The 17,672-nt window shown below is 37.1% G+C and overlaps 1 long non-coding RNA gene across 2 annotated transcripts in view; it reads right to left on the reverse strand.

Annotated features, from left to right (window-relative positions):
* Positions 1-17,672, reverse strand: part of LOC113617315 (uncharacterized) — a 333,278-nt gene that overhangs the window by 280,477 nt on the left and 35,129 nt on the right. Inside the window, exon 1 of one of the 2 annotated variants that reach the window (XR_003431582.1) lies at positions 7,409-7,480. The exons of the other annotated variant lie outside the window; for it this stretch is intronic. This is a non-coding gene — a long non-coding RNA (uncharacterized LOC113617315). Of the gene's footprint in view, positions 1-7,408; positions 7,481-17,672 lie in introns of those variants that run through there. 2 annotated transcript variants of the gene reach the window in all.

Below are 17,672 nucleotides of genomic sequence, written 5' to 3' on the forward strand. Positions count from 1 at the left end.
TTAAGACTTCGTGCTTTCACTGCCAAGTGCCCTGGTTCAATCCCTGGTTGGGGAACTAAGATCCCGCAAGCCGTGGCAAAACCAAAAAAAAAAAAAAAAAAAAAGATTCTCACATAATTTGAGTTCTGAGAGGAAATGCCAAATAAATGACTTTCATGGGTTGAAATTATTACATAGTTTTTATTAATTCCCTTTGGAAAAACCTTAGCTGTGCTGAGATAGTGGCAAATGGAATTGTCAGTAAAATTTTTAAAGCAACGTTCAGTTCAGAAGTGACCATTTATTTCACATATCATGCTCAAACACTGTAATGGGTTTGCATATGATAAATTATCATATCAAAAAAAATTACAAAGTATTTTAATTTCATCATATAGGTTGCTATCACATTGTGATTTTTTAGGATCTCTTAAGACAAGATGTAGATTCATATAATAATTCTTAATTCTTCTGCTTTCATAGTTTTCAATTCTGGAATATTATAAAAACTTAAAAATAGCATTGTTCTTCAATTTGTTTAAATCTTTCTTTGGTCTCTAATGGTCAGAAAATAGCCTTTATAGAAGTTAGTTTGGGGATTTTTTTTTTTTTTTTGGTATGTGAATCTTCTTCGGAGTCATGTGAACATTTTTATTTCTTCATTTTAATTTTATAATATTTTTTGGATTGCCACATTTGCTGCATATTGTACATGTAGCTTCTTTCTATTTATAAAAACCACTTCTTTAAATTTTAAGTTTTTTCAATCCTTTTAAAAGTAAGTAGCCAAATTTAGATTTTTTTTCTTTAAACTTTTGCTAATATTATTAAAATAGCAAATAAATATGTGGATAGACCTACTCAAAATTAATTTCATTTTCTGCCAAAAATCACAATTCACTATTTGAGAAGTTTTCAGTTATTTCACTTGACTGTCCTAGTACATTTTGAATCTTGTTTAAATCTAACTGCTTTAGCAGCATTTGATCAGCACTCCCAGTGTTTACCCATGAGTACCTATTAGGGCAAATTCTGTTTTTCTCAAGATGTTCCACCTTTGGACAGACCCTGAAAATATTGTATATAATGTTTAAACTGTTCCAAAGAATTTCAACAATATCAACAGTATTGAGACCATGTCTCTTAGTAACAAATTCAAACCATGTACTGTAAATGGCATAAAGAATCCTTCTGGATTTTTCACCAAAATCACTTTTGTTCTTATCAGCCATGTTACTACCAGTATCATAGTTTTGCTCTCAACAATGTTTTAAATTAGAGCCTAATATTGAAGTTGTTTTTTCAATTCTTCCTACAAGTAAAAAGCCATACTTTTTACAACAGGTTTGAAACCAATGAAATATTCATTAGTTTAAACTTCCTTACTTTCTTCTCTTGGTCACTCAACATATATGTAAATAAAGGTTATTTATGTAGTAATACTTTAGATCCTGGTACAACCAAGTTGAACTGAATAATTTTTCCTTTTTAAAATTTGGGAGATGACTTTTTATCTCACTTTATTATCTCTTAAATTAATAATTTCATTTTTAATTCCCCTTACTAGAGAATTATCATTTGCTTCATTATATTTTACCCATCTTAAGTTTTTGGTCATTCTTTCATCAAATTTCAAAATCATTTCTACATATCCTAGACACTTGCCATTATGTTCTATAAATATTTTGCTGTTCTTCCATGAAAGGCATCATTAAACTTGCCTGAATATTAGACACACAATTATTCTTTAAAGAAGATTATGCTCATGTACTAGTTTGACATTTACTTTTATTTGTGGAATATTATTGGTTGTTTGCTGGTTGTTTGATTACTTTTTCAGTTCTAGTAATTACATCTGTACTTTTCTGTGTGCAAAGGTCATTTCATGGTATTTTAATTGAGAATTTAAGTTTATTATCACAAATACATTCATTGGCTGAAGTCTATCATAAAGATTAGTTGTGAAATATGTTAACGGTGATAACAAAATAGTTTCTAAATAGAGACTCTAAAAACCAGTTTCTACAACTTCCTTCTATTTGAAAGAAGTTTGGAATAAAATGAAATATAAAAATTCTGCCATGTTCATGTAATAGAAAATCGTAATCATTAATTTGAAACTGAATGTGTTTTACTAGCAATGTTCTCAAACTGTCAGAACGACATGGCGTCACCATTTCCAAGAACATCATCCAGTCAAATGCTCTGGAGGATTTCTTCCTGTATTTGCTGATTTCAAGACCATTTGTTTCTCTAGCGTCTACAGGGTAGGCTAGAGTTACTTTTGTTGTTTCTGGGTTACGAAAGTGATATAAAATTGATTCTTTTTCATTCTCATTGTTTTAATTAGTAACTAAATCTTCAATTAATGCAGAATATAAAGTTGAAAGAACTTTTTTATCTGACCTACTTACATTGTAGGTTTGATGAGAATAATGTTCTTGTTAATTTGCATTGTTTTGATCAGTAGTTAAATCCTAATTAAAAAAGAACTTGTAATCTCTTGTTTACAAATTCTATAAGGGTCATGCTCAACAGAAGTCTGCTCACTTCCATTGTTTCTATATTTTTATTTTAATTAAGTAGAACTCTTCTTTGAAAATTTTCTATTTCATTTTTCTTTCTAGCTTTTCTTCTTTTCTAATCTCTATTCTTGAATCCTTTATTTCTATCACAATTCCCTATTCTTCACCTGTCCTCATTTTCAATGATCTAAAAGATTTAAAAGTAAAATGTTATCGTATAAAGGGTATAAAATTTGGATATATTTTAATCAAAAATGTAAAGTAAATTTAAAATTCAGAAAAATGAAAACTTTTCACGTGTTAACAGCTATTTTTCTTCTAAAATATACAAAATTATTAAAATTACAAGGTAAAATATAAACTATAATGAATATCAAATTATAAAGTGAAATTAAATAATGCTGGAATTTTTATTTTAAAATTTAATTAATCTTATTAAACATTTTTATAAAAATAAAACTATTTGCATTTCTAGCATTCAACATCCATCTAGTTGTCAATGTTAAGAACTGGTATCACACTTTAAGTATATTACATCTAGACACAGATGCTTACAAATTTAAGAGCTATATGATTGTTTAGTATTGCAAAATATTCCTCAGCCATCATATGCAATAATTTCAAATACTAAGAATATCTGGAGTAAGTCCAGAACCGTGAATTGCTTTATGTGGAGAAAAGCAAGAAAATGGATACTCAGCACTAGTGGGAAATGAAACTTCATAATGCAAGCACCCATTGTATTCATGCTATGAGAAGGATTTGACAAGTTAATTAATCTATCTTTTCTCTTATTTAAGTGTTCTGCTCTTCAAATCCTCCCTGGATGGTTGAAGCTTTCTCCTTTTGTTATGGTGAGGGTAGCATAACCCATAATACTTCATAGCATTTGAATGCAACTGCTAATGAGTGTTAGGCACAAGCATGAATGTTTAGTGCCAGAAGTGCCTATTGGCACTTAATAATTTATTGTTTATGTGTTGTATACATTTGTGATTTGAGGGTCCTCTGAAGCACAGGGCCCAGAGCCTCTTTTTCCCAGTTCTAAGTATGGTACTGAGCTCATCTTTCTACATTTCCTCTCTTCCTTTCTTAGGCCACTGCCTCAGTGCACATCAAAATCACAGCCCCTACTCCCAGCCCAGTTTAAGGCCCTGATTAATTAATTTACTTTTTCAGCCATTCCATGATTTATTTAGAATTTGAACTGAAAAAGTTCTTCAGACTCTCACAAGTTGTACAACATTCTTTGTGAGAAGAGCAGAAGTCCCTCTAGTAAGGATGGGCTATCAAACTTTTGTACATGATGTTCCCTCACCTGAAACACTGTGCTCTCCTCTCCTCAGATATTTGACTCATTTAGATCGCAGCTCAATTGTAACTTCCACGAAAAAGCCTTCCTTGGCAGCCCCAATTAGTTCAAATCCCCTTTGGATATGTTTCCCTAGCATCTTGTTCTATGTAACAGAGAGAGGATTTTATATTTATTTCTGTAATTTGGTTAGCATTTGTCTCGCTCCATAGAGAGAACTGACACAAGGACCGTGTCTGAGTGTGTTTTGGCACACCATTACATCCCCAGAGCTTAGCCCATGTTGTACACGTAGAAGACACTGAAGATTTAATTAATTGGGAGCCATTTAGCTGCATCTTACATTCTGTTTTATTTCTTGCCTTTAGACGTTAGTCAATCATGTGGCTAAAAACAAAATCTATTTGTCTTTTAGATCTCAGCTTAATAATATCTTCTTGGGTAAGCTTTCCCACACCTAACTAATTCAAATCTCCTTGTTTTTTTATGTTGGAAAAAACTGTAAACTCCAATTGGCCTCCCGACATGATTTCACATCATGTGTTTACCCCTGAACACCTGTGCTCCAGTGAACTCTCCCCAAAGCTGTGAAAAATACTGTATTAAAAAGACTGGCTGTGTGGTGGGCAAAGTGCATTACAACACTCTTAGGAATATTTTCACTTGCTTAGCAAAACCTGAAGTTTGGCCACAGAGCATGGCCAATTTTAGCAATAGGTATATTTTCCCCAAATCAAATATTTTGAACACTGACTGACATGGGAACTAGGAAATACATTTTCTAACATGATCATATTTCTTTAGGTAGTTCAGGATTTATCCTCAGCATTCAGTTTTACCTGGACACCAAGCAGCCAGGGAAACACAAACAAATATTTCTGGAAAGTTTCTTGACTCCTTTTTTGCAAATTTTAACTTCATTACCATGAAATCATTTGTTTATTATAGAATGACTTTCATCCTGGTTCTGCTGAGAACTTGAAAAACTAGACAAACAAATGAATGATGGTAAAGTGTTTCTCTCCATTTTCTCACTACTCCCAATATTTAGTGGACACAGACCAAACTTTAATTTAGATCCCTGCCTCTTCTGCTTTCCTATACATGTCTGTAGGATATTTGGTCCCTGACTCTTTACACAATTTTCCTTGTACTTAAAAAAAAAAAAAAAGAAAGTAAAACTGGACTATAATAATTGGACACTGACATCACAATCCACAAAATAACTGTTGTTGAATTGAATCAGCAGTGAAAGTTCTTCACTAGATTTTTTTTTTTCCCATTTGAGTCTTCATCTATTTTAAGCAATGGCATAATGGAAATGGCAAATCAAGATGGACATAGTCAAAAGGGGTACCTCATTCTCATGAGTTATTGAGTGTCCATGTGGCCTGGGGGGACTGGCTAGGTTGTCTCAAACAGCTGAACTTTCTACCCAAAGTGACTGAAAGGTAGAGAAGGATTTTATTAAAATTAGTCAGTTGAGAGAAACATGGGAAAGCATCAGACTACACTCAAACTCAAATGATCAAGCTCTGGTTCATTGGCTCAATCAGAAGCTTTACTAAGTGAGACTCAGGAGCAAAATTTGTTAATGTGTTAAAAAATAAATTAGCAAAAAAATCTCATGCCAGGGCTTCCCTGGTGGCGCAGTGGTTGAGAGTCCACCTGCCGATGCAGGGGACACGGGTTCGTGCCCCGGTCCGGGAGGATCCCACGTGCCGCGGAGCGGCTGGGCCCCTGAGCCATGGCAGCTGAGCCTGCGCGTCCGGAGCCTATGCTCCGGGGGGGGGGAGGAAAAAAAGGGGGCCGCCCCCCCACCCAAAAAAAAAAAAAAAAAAAAAAAACTCTCATGCCAGAAGGCCTGACCTCCATTTGGAATTATTCTGGCAAAAAAAGTGTACCATCAAGTTCTGAGAAAGCGTGTATTGCACACCCTAATTCTGTGGCCTTAGAATCAGGGGAGGGAAAAAGATCTACATTTTTTTCTACTCATACGAAAACAAGGCCAAAATTGCTTTGAGGTCGTCACTTCACACAAAATAGCATTAATCTTTTTTTTGAAATCAAGGTAATATGTTAGATGTAGGGAGCTTAGCTCATCTGTTTTTATCCGGCAATACAATGGAAATAGAGGTCCTAATAACTGTCTATTATCTTGCTTCTAGCTATAAGAGACATACATCAGTAGTTTTATCTGCTGTAAAACAGCAGATGTTTCTCCTGAGATTCTACCTTCCCTTTAGAGCAAACAAAGCACTTTTCTTAGTGGTTGAGAAGAGTCAAGGAAGGAGTCCTACTGAAGCCTTGTCCAATACCCAGGAGCTCCAAATAGCACTGCCATATTGCTTCCCACCTGGCCTCAACTGGGAAGTGAAAGATTATTAAAATGTTTCAGTCATTTTCAAGTGCTGGAATGTTTTAACTTTTTGCCTTTACAAAAGCATCATGTAAGTATGCTTTTCTTTCCTTTTCCCCCCTCCTTTGGATTAGTTGTTTCTCAGTTACTTTTTAACCATGGGTAAATAAAGAAATGACTGAACTTGTTAAGTGCTGGTCCTGATATAATATGAGTAGTAAATTGAAATCCTTTCCTTTAAAATAATAAAATAAACTTTGATGATATACTAGAGGTATAGACTGCTAAAAAATCACGAGGCAAATACCGGACAATCTTTCTGCAGTATTTTCAGTTAGTGTGAACTTTAGGGATTATGGTTTTAGTAAATACTTTGCCTCCAGTGGATGATAATAACTCTGTGGCTTTTGTTAGCTATTTCATTTCTTGGCTAAAATTACTCTGAAATAAAGGAAAGTCTGTGTTTATTTTGTAACGATTTCATTAGTGGGTTATATATTGCATTTTCTCATTGGTCAGTTTTATTAGGGGGAGACAGGAAAGTAATTTCCAAGAGATTTTTATCAAATATCCAGTTTCTAAGGTAAAGTTGGAAACAAAATTTCTTCTCCTTATCATGTTGCTTAAGTCTTATTTTTTATTCCTACCCTTTATTATTTAACTGGCCTGTTATACAAAATAGGATTGTAAGATTGTCTCATAACATTGCTATGTCCTTAAAAATTTCCATGACCCATATTTTGGATTATACCTTCAAGACTTTTAAATAGTGAATAATTTTATGCTTATCCAGGACCCAAACTTTCCATTACTGTTCCTGTTTTCTGTGTCCCAGTTCATAGGTTTTTAGCATAAAGCAGCCATAAGAAGAAAACATATTTCAGAGGTTCTGAAAGCAAGAGAGATTTGGAAACCTCAAATCCCCCCACTAGTCTTGAGCCTAGCTATAGTCTGATAGTATTAATTTGTTACTGGGCCAAGGTGAGAGGGGAGGCCCAAACAGCTTCCACAAGTGGTATTTCAAAGTAAAAAGTTAAGACTCTCATCAGCAAAGTGAAACCAAGAACATCATTTTCACCAAAACATAATGCCCTTCACCCTGACCCCACAAGAGTTATTTGTCAAGAGCCATCATAAAATCATCTAGATACTGACCCTTTAACCCATGTTTCACACAAATGATTAAACCATCATTTCCTACTTTATCTAGAGCACATCCTCCCCTCTACTTACCACCATGGCTGCACAATCACATGGGAAGTAGTGTGGGAGATGCCTGGAGGGAAGAAAGGGCAAGAGATGATACCTGTTCTACCTCCTTCCCCCAGCTACCCTTGAACAGGTTGGGCTATATCTGAAAATTTTCCAGAGACTTCCTTCCACCATCACTATTGCCACATAGAGACTTGGTGATGGTTGGTCTGTGTGTCAACTCGGCTATGCTATAGTACAAAGTTATCTAATCAAACACTAATCTAGGTGTTGCTGTGAAAGTATTTTTGTAGATGTGGTTAATATCTACAATCAGTTGATTTTAAGTAAAGGAGATTATCCTCAATAATGTGAGTGGGCCTCATCAATCAGTTAGAAAGCCTTAAGAGCAAAAACTGAAGTTTCCGGTGGAAGAAAGAATTCTGTCTCAAGACTGAAACATCAACTCCTGAGTGTGTTTCCAGCTGCCCTGCTTGTCTGCCCTACAGATTCAGGCTTATCAGTCCCCACAATCTCATAATTCCAATTAATTAATTAAACCCTGACTGGTACAGAACCTTATTCCATTCTTGCTCCTTTCTTATTGGGTTGTATATTGTGAATTAAGAGAAGGAGTCATGAACAGACAAGACTATTCATGTTGGAGAACTACGGTTCTAAAAACTATGCTTAATACTCGGGAGGATTCCTGGAGGAAACTAGAACAAAGCTTTCCCCCATGTTTGACTATGTATATGTGAGGTACTACTGCATTAGATGCCTTTCCTATACCTTTGTTTGCCTTGTTTTAAATATGTTATTGTATTTGCACTATAGGCAAGGTCTCACAATTCTGCCTCAATTTTTTGGCAAATGTTTACAATACAAATCAGTTATTTTTGTTATAAAAACCCATAATTCTTGACAGTATGACATATATTTTGGCATCTAAATATTTCATTTTAATAGTGTTTGGGTATAGATGTATTTGATCTAATTATATTTAATTAGATCATTCAAGTTAATTGAAAATCAGTCATTCTTTTAATATGAAAAGCCATTTCCTGGAAATTTTTGCACAAACTTCAAAAACTAACTGAATTGTGAAAGTGGAAAATACTGATCAACAGGGATCTTGTAAATAATACTAGCTTTAAACAACTGAAAGATAGGATTTTTTATGCACAAAGCTGGTTTCTTGTGGCATGCTTCTAGAACCCTAAATAGGGGGAGGCAGCTATGATTTTTTTAAATTATTGTTTTGTATGAAAAACTGTCATGTCAGATAATCTTCCATCATAAAATGTTTAGGAACTTCAGAAAGTACACAGTTATACTGATAAAATTCTCTGCATTCATTCCATGATACTGAAGTTACTAATGATTCTTAGTTGAACAATCTCACTTGCTTCCCTGCTCTATGCTGCATTATGAACATTCTAAATTTGCAATCATTTATAAAGAAACAGGAAAAAAATACCAGATCCTACAAAATAGGATATAAAATTCTAATTTAATTAAAATTTAAATATATTTTAAAGTATAAAGTTCTGACTAATCTTAGAATCATCTAGGGTAACTGAATTAAATATCTCTCTTTTGAAAATAAATGCGAAACAAATGTAGTAACATACAAGACTAGAGGACTGATCTATTTACAACCATTTTACTTTTGAGATGTGTTGTAAATCTGCTCTTATTTTTATTGGCATTTAGTGTTCTTTGCTTTCAGAGCCATTTTAAAAAGAGAGAGAATATATACCTAATTTCTGAGCAGGTATTGGCTTATAATTGAGTCCAAAAAAAAATCATATTATTTCTGATATGGGAGGCAACTTATCATGTCGTTAAGGCAACCAGACCTGATATAAATCCTAGCTCCACCACTTTCCAGTTGTGAGACTGCCAAATTAACTAGTCTAGGCTTCAGCTTCTTCATATGTAAAAATAAGGATAGTAATATCTTACTCGCCGAATCATTGTAATGACAAATAAATCTTTATACATATATATTTAAAAACAAGTAACTAGGGCTTCCCTGGTGGCGCAGTGGTTGAGAGTTCGCCTGCCGATGCAGGGGACACGGGTTCATGCCCCGGTCTGGGAAGATCCCACATGCCGCGGAGCAGCTAGGCCCATGAGCCATGGCCGCTGAGCCTGCGCGTCCGGAGCCTGTGCTCCGCAACGGGAGAGGCGACAAGTGTGAGAGGCCCGCGTACCGCAAAAAAAAAAAAACAAGTAACTATTCACACATACCCATTACATACATAAAGCATTTAACATGGTACTTGGCAAGTAGTATATGCTCAATAAATGGTAGATATCCTCCCAATTTAGAAATTGTCTGTACCCAAAATCATTAAAGTTCTATTCTGAGAAAATATATCTTCTTGTTCAATATATTTTAAAACTAAATAACATACAAAATGTGTGTTTAGCCTTAGTCATCACTGTGAAACATAAAACACAAAGCTTTTTTGGTTATAAGCAACAGAAATGGACTAAAGTAGAAAATGAACTTCTGGAAGTTGTGATATACCCCCCAGAAACCATGGAAAGATCAGGAATCAGGCAGTTCTGGAGGTCTAAACAGACTTTTCTTTTCCTCTTCAGGATTTTGCTGCTACAACAATTCTATTCCAATTGTTTCAGTCATTCTGTCACTCATGATTCAAATTCCTAACATCTAAGCACTCTAGACTGGTTGAAGCAAAATAGAACCTCCACAGTCACATTTGCTTTGCTCCCCACGAGCAAAGTCCAACGGCTGTTCTATAGAAAGGACAAAGAGGTGCCAATGAGAAAACAAATGCCCTATATGTATAAAAGTATTGCCTTTTATTGTTTTTCAGAAATCACATGCCCTTATAATTCACAATAATCACACATACTGGATCGATAATAAGGGTCAGAAACTATGTTATTTCTTTCTTTCTTTTTTTTTTCTTTTTCGGTACGCGGGCCTCTCACTGCTGTGGCCTCTCCGGTTGCGGAGCATAGGCTCCAGACGCGCAGGCTCAGCGGCCATGGCTCACGGGCCTAGCCGCTCCGCGGCATGTGGGATCTTCCCGGACCGGGACATGAACCCGTGTCCCCTGCAACAGCAGGCGGACTCTCAACCACTGCGCCACCAGGGAAGCCCCAGTTTTATTTTTCATTCATGCTATCTATCCATGTGACGTGGCAAGGGTTCTGCTCTTTGTAGAATGATGGAGCATCTGCTGTCTGAAACAAAAGCTAGTTGCCATGCAGGGAGAAGAGAAAGATGGCGACTTATGCTCTGACTCCTCCCTACAAGTCATGTGGCCATGACCTATTTCTTTTTGTTTTATTTTATTTTATTTTTGGCTGGGTTGGGTCTTCGTTGCTGCGTGTGGGCTTTCTCTAGTTGCGACGAGTGGGGGCGTTGTGGAGCGCGGGCTTCTCATTGCAGTGGCTTCTCTTGTTGCGGAGCACAGGCTCTAGGCGAGCGGGCTTCAGTAGTTGTGGCACACGGGCTCAGTAGTTGTGGCTCTTGGGCTCTAGAGCGCAGGCTCAGAAGTTGTGGCGCATGGGCTTAATTGCTCAGCAGCATGTGGGATCTTCCCCAACCAGGGCTCGAACCCATGTGCCCTGCATTGGCAGGCAGATTCTTAACCACTGCACCACCAGGGAAGCCCCATGACCTATTTCAAAGAAGAAAAATACAAACCTACCTTGTGCCCAAAGGAGGAGACCAGAATATTAGTGAATAGTCCTAGTGACTGTTAGGCACAAACACATAACTAGAAAGTTGGGGAGCAGGATTCAAACTCAGGCATCCTAAAAAAATGAGAGGTCTCTTAAGTTTTGTGTACCTACCAAGGAGAGTGAGTAGGAGAAGGCAGTCACATCCTTTAGAGAGTTCCGTTCTCTCTTTGCAAAAGTTTTCTTTACCAGGTCTTGCTTAAATGCTATCACATTGGAGAAATTATAAAGTTTCAAGGCAGCCTTGCCCTTAGTACAAGTCATGCGGTTAGCAGTTACATTTTAATGCCAATAGAAAAAATGCAGAATAATCATTTTTATTTACTTTCTGGGGGTGAAATGCTCCTTTTGCATTGTCTAGGGATAACACAAATGGAACTCCTTTAGGAAAAGAAACTGGCTTTAGTATAATGAAGCATTCTATAACCTTGCATGATCAACAATAACAATCACTGACCTCCCTGGAGCATGTTTATGCTTACTTAATCTAAACAAGCTTCCTTATCAAGTAATTTGTGCTTGAAAGTAAGCAAATGAGGTTTGATTCCTTCTTTGTCTTTTGATAGTTGCATTGGATCTTACTGGTTTAGATTTCAAAATAGTTTTTCTGCACTTTTCTCTTGGTAGCCTCTATTGGGAAAAGATGAACATGCCCAAGTTTATACTTTACCGATTTGCAGAAGTGTGTTGGATGTTTACATATCTTCTGCATGACTGCAACGTAGGGAAATATTCTTTACAAATTTCTTGCAGAAGAAAAGAAAGATTAGCAAGGGGACTAAGTGCATAGATACCTACGTTTTCCACAGGGCAAAGTAAGGAAGGCTACACAGTACCAGCAACTAAATTACTTGGAGCAAACTTAAATAATTAACTTGGCTTTTATACTGACTTCAGGACTTTTCGAAACATGTATGTGGTTTTACTTTCTATATAAAATAAATGTAGCCTAAATAAAATTTAACATAAATTTTTGTAAACTTAGGAAAGTGAGACACATTCCACATTTTGTGGCTCAGCTTACATAGTCTGTGATCCATGTAAACAAATAAAATTAGTGCCTTAATCTCTAATCAGAGTCAAAAATTTAAGCTCTAGTCTAATTCTATTATGACTGAAGTAAATGCTAAGAGGGGACCTACTATTTTTATATCGTGTTTTCTTAGTATTTACAATAGCAACAAGCACACAGATCTTTTTTCTGGTGCCCCAAAGAAAAGATTTATTGACTCATAATAATAACATGAAGTGTTACATAACTACAAATTATTTTTAATATCAGCAATATCTTTAAGAACTATGAAAAAATGTGACCACAGTACATAAAAGTTAAGGAATTTATTACCACTGAAAATGGGTCAGTTAAGTTATAAAAAGTTCTGAGGAGGACCTCTTACTCTCTTAGCAAAGGATTTACTTTGAGCCTAATTGACAGGAGATGAGAAAATGTTAAAGAAGGATCTTACTTAAGAGACAAAATACAGATAGAGAAAAAGAAAAACAAAAGAGTGTTGTCTTTTGGGACCTATCCCTTAATCAACCCTTAGGATCTGCTATTTGATAACATTTTGACCTTGGAATTAGTGCTTATCTACAGTAAGGAACATATTCCTCCCATTCCAACTATACTCATTAGGGAATTTAAAAGTTTTGAATTTTGCTTATCAATATTTGTCAGAGGGACTTCCCTCATGGCACAGTGGTTAAGAATCCGCCTGCCAATGCAGGGGACACGGGTTCAAGTCCTAGTCCAGGAAGATCCCACATGCTGTGGAGCAACTAAGGCCGTGTGCCACAAACTACTGAGCCCACGCACCTAGAGCCCATGCTCTGCAACAAGAGAAGCCACCTCAATGAGAAGCCCACACATTGCAACAAAGAGTAGCCCCCACTCGTTGCAACTAGAGAAAGCCAGCACACAGCGACAAAGACCCAATGCAGCCATAAATAAATAAATAAATAAATTTATTAAAACAAAAAATATTTGTCAGAGGTCCAGCCCTGGAAGAACTGTAGCACAGTTAAAACAGCTAAATCAAATCACCACCCAACTCTCAGAGAATATCACCTCTTGATCCCATTAAGGTTTTGCATTACCAAGGACACTCCCTAATAATTGATAAGACAGGGTGCAGCAATATTGACTAAAGTTCTAAGTTCCTAAAAGCTTGTAAGTTAAGAATTAAAAGAGAAGTTTAAGAGAAATTAAAGAGAAATTTAAAAAGAAGTAAAAGAAAAGTTAGAAAAGGAAAAATAACGATGGCCTCCAAATTTGAGACAGGACAAAAGCAAGAAGACACATGACAAATGGCTGTGTACAGGTGTGACAGAAATCATTTTGACAACAGAGCTGTGGGTCTTATGTGCATGATACACATATAGGAAAGAGGAGATAAGTAAAATCTAGTGTCTGCCTTCAAAATGCTTATCAAGCTTGAGGGTACAAAATATAAAAGCTAGCGTGCTATGGACTCAGGTTCAAATTCCTAACCTGCCATATACAAAGAATGAGTATAGCATTCTGGTTACTGCTTGAGCTTTGGGTTTAGACAAATGGATCAGTCAGGTTTCAGTCAGAGAAACAGATGCAGTAGGAGATTTATATTAAGAGATTTATTGCAAAGAATTGAGGACTGGCTAGGCAAGGCTGAAGTCCACAGGGCAAACCATCAGGAAGGGCAGTCTAGACTCAGGCAGCTGAAGCTCCAGTCCACAGGCAGAATGTCTGGTTCAGGAAAGCTTCAGCTCTGCTCTTATGACCTTTCACCTGGTTAAGTCAGACCCTCACAGATTCTCTAGGTCTCCCTTACCTTAAGGCATGTGATTATGGACTTTAATCACCTCTACAGAATACCTTCATAGCAACACCTACACTGGTGTTTGAATGAGTATTACTGTGAGGACCATAGCCTAGCTAAATTGATACATTAAACTGACCATCAAAACAAACCTGGATTAAGTGCCTAATTACCACTTTCTAGCTACACGGCCTTGAGAAATCTTCTAAATTTCTTTAAATCCTTATCTTATAATCTGTAAAATGAGGAGAGTTAAGAGTAACTACTCAGGGTATCCCTGGTGGCGCAGTGGTTAAGAATCCGCCTGCCAAAGCAGGGGACACGGGTTCGAGCCCTGGTCCAGGAAGATCCCATATGCCGCGGAGCAACTAAGCCCGTGTGCCACAACTAGTTAGCCTGCGCTCTAAAGCACACGCGCCACCGCTACTGAAGCCCGCGCGCCTAGAGCCCGTGCTCCGCAACAAGAGAGGCCACCGCAATGAAAAGCCCGCACACCACAACGAAGAGCAGCCCCCGCTGGCTGCAACTAGAGAAAGCCCGCGGGCAGCAACGACGACCCAACGCAGCCAAAAATAAATAAATTAATAAATAAATCTATTTAAAAAAAAAAAAGAGTAACTACTCACAGAATTGTTGTGAAGATTAAATAGGTCCATGTAAAGTAGGTCTAGCAATGTGCGTGGCGTATAGTAAATACTCAGAAAACTCACCCATCATCATTATCATCCTCACTATCTGGGCGAATCAACCCCTGTCTCTGAGTTTCAATTTTCTCATTTGTGAAATCAGTATATTAACACCTACAATGCACAGAAGTGATATGAATATTAAATGAATATATAGGAGGTGATTTTTTTTTTAACTGTGCCAAAGGCAAATTAGCCAGTTAGCAAATTGTAGAAACTTATACTCATTTTCCAAAACATGTTTTAGAAAACACAGTTTCTAAAAGTTCAACCAATAATTAGAATCACGGACTTTTAAAAATGACGCCATTTTATAATGGTTTCTAATGTACCTTCAGTTTTATAAGTGGAATTTTCCCACAGTCCTATAGGTACAGTCAAATAACATCCAAATGCACACATGCGCGCACACACACACACACACACACACACAAAATTTACGGATTACTTTTTTTTTTTTTTTTTTTGCGGTACGCAGGCCTCTCACTGTTGTGGCCTCTCCCGTTGCGGAGCACAGGCTCCGGACGCGCAGGCTCAGCGGCCATGGCTCACGGGCCTAGCCGCTCTGCAGCATGTGGGATCTTCCCGGACCGGGGCACAAACCCGTGTCCCCTGCATCGGCAGGTGGACTCTCAACCACTATGCCACCAGGGAATCCTACGGATTACTTTTTTTTTTTAATTAATTAACTATTTATTTATTTATTTTGGCTGCACCAGGGCTTAGTTGCAGCACTCAGGATCTTCACTGCAGCATGCGGATCTTCTAGTTGCGGCATGCGGACTTCTTCGCTGTGGCACGCACTCTTAGTTGCAGCATGTATGCGGGATCTAGTTCCCCAATCAGGGATCAAACCCTGGCCTCCTGCACTGGGAGTGTGGTGTCTTAGCCACTGGACCTCCAGGGAAGTCCCTGGATTACATTTTGAAAGATATTATCAAAACAGGACATGTGAGAAAAAATATTTTAGGCTATTATCGTAATATTAGCTTAATTATGCCTTTATTTTAAAAGCAATTTTACAGACATTATGGCTTAGCTGTCTTACCCTAGAGTAAGTCTACATAAGTTAGAATCCTAGCTTTATTGCTTTCTAGCTGAGTGAACTCAAGCAGGTCACTCAGCTTCCTTCCACATAAATCTCCTCATCTTTAAGATGAGGGTAGTAACAGTACCTCCTTCATAGGATGTTGTGAGGATTTAAAAAGCTGATACCTGTAAAGTGCTGAGAACTTTCTGGTATTTGATGTCAGTTCTCTGAAAAGATCATCTCATGTCCTCCTGGAAGGTCAATGGGATGGCTTCCTGTGTGAAATATTACACTCTTCCTCCAGATTAAAGAAAAAGGCTGTTAGATATTTACAATATCTCTTCCAAATTAAAATTTATTTGTTCCCTTATGAAGGACAATTGGCAGTAACTATCAAAATTCCATTTACATACATCTTCTTTTTCTGAGAATTTATCATACAGATATACTTGCATTGCAGTAAAAGATAGAAAACAAACCAAATGACCATCAGTAGGGGACTGGATTCTCTTTATTATGGTTACAGGCACCCTCCCACCTTTTTAAAAAATTTTATTGAAGTATAGTTGATTTACAACATTGCATTTAATTTCTGCTGTACAGCAAATTGACTCAGTTGTACATATATATATTTTTTTCCATTATAGTTTATCACAGGATATTGAATACAGCTCCCTGTGCTATACAGTAGGACCTTGTTTATCCCTCCTATGTATAAGGCACACCTCTTTTTTACTGTGCTTCATGGGTATTGCATTTTTTACAAATTGTAGGTTTGTGGCAACCCTGCCATAGAGCAAGTCTATTGGCACCATTTTTCCAACAGCATTTGCTCACTTCCTGTCTCAATGTCACACTTTGGTAATTCCCTCAATATTCCAAACTTTTAAATTATTATTTTATTATTTATGGTGATCTATGATCAGTGATCTTTGATGTTACTACTATAATTGCTTTGGGGTGCCACAAACCACACCCACATAAGACAGCAAACTTAATGGATAAATGTGTGTGTTCTGATTGCTCCACTGACCAGCAGGTCTCACTCTCCTATGGCCTCCTTATTCCCCGAGACACAATGATATTGAAATTAGGCCAGTTAAGAACCATACAATGGCCTCTAAGTGTTCAAGTGAAAGAAAGTCACACCAGAGGCTCACTTTAAATCAAAAGCTAGAAATGATTAAGCTCAGTGAGGAAAGCATGCTGAAAACTGAGATATGCTAAAAGCTAGGCCTCTTGCGCCAAAGAGCCAAGTTGTGAATGCAAAGGAAAAGGTCTTGAAGGAAATGACAAGTGCTACTTCAGTGAACACACACATAATAAGAGAGCAAAACAGCCTTATTGCTGATGTGAGGACAGCTTTAGTAGTCTGGATAGAAGATCAAAACAGCCACAACATTCCCTTAAGCCAAACCCTAATCCAGAGCAAGTCCCTGTTTTCAATTCTGTGAAGGCTGCAAGAGGTGAGGAAGCTGCAGAAGCAAAGTTTCAAGCTAGCAGAGGTTGGTTCATGAGGTTTAAAAAAAGAAGTCATCTCCATAACATCAAAGTGCAAGGTGAAGCAGCAAGTGCTGATGTAGAAGCTGCAGGAGATTATCCAGAAGATCTAGCTAAGAACGTGAATGATGGTGGCTACACTAAACAACAGATTTTCAATGTAGACGAAACACCCTTCTATTGGAAAAAGATGTCCTGTAGGACTTTCATAGTCAGAGAGGAAAAGTCAATGCCTGGCTTTAAATTTTCAAAGGACTCTCTTATTAGGGGACAAAGAAGCTGGTGACTTGAAGTTGAAGCCAATGTTAACTGACCCTTCCAAAGATCCTAGGGCCCTTAGGAATTATGCTAAATCTGCTCTACCTGTACTCTATAAATGGAATAACAAAGTCTGGATGAAAGCACATGTGTTGACAACATGCTTTACTGAATAGTTTATGCCCACTGTTGAGACCTACTACTCAGAAAAAAAGATTCCTTTCAAAACATTACTGCTCATTGACATCTGGTCACCCAAGAACTCTGTTGGAGATGTACAACAAAATTCATGTTGTTTTCATGCCTGC

The sequence above is a fragment of the Aethalodelphis obliquidens genome, unplaced genomic scaffold, assembly GCF_003676395.1.
Source record: "Aethalodelphis obliquidens isolate GAN/ISIS:26980383/991018 unplaced genomic scaffold, ASM367639v1 scaffold4, whole genome shotgun sequence".
NCBI classification, from domain to species: Eukaryota; Metazoa; Chordata; class Mammalia; order Artiodactyla; family Delphinidae; genus Aethalodelphis; species Aethalodelphis obliquidens.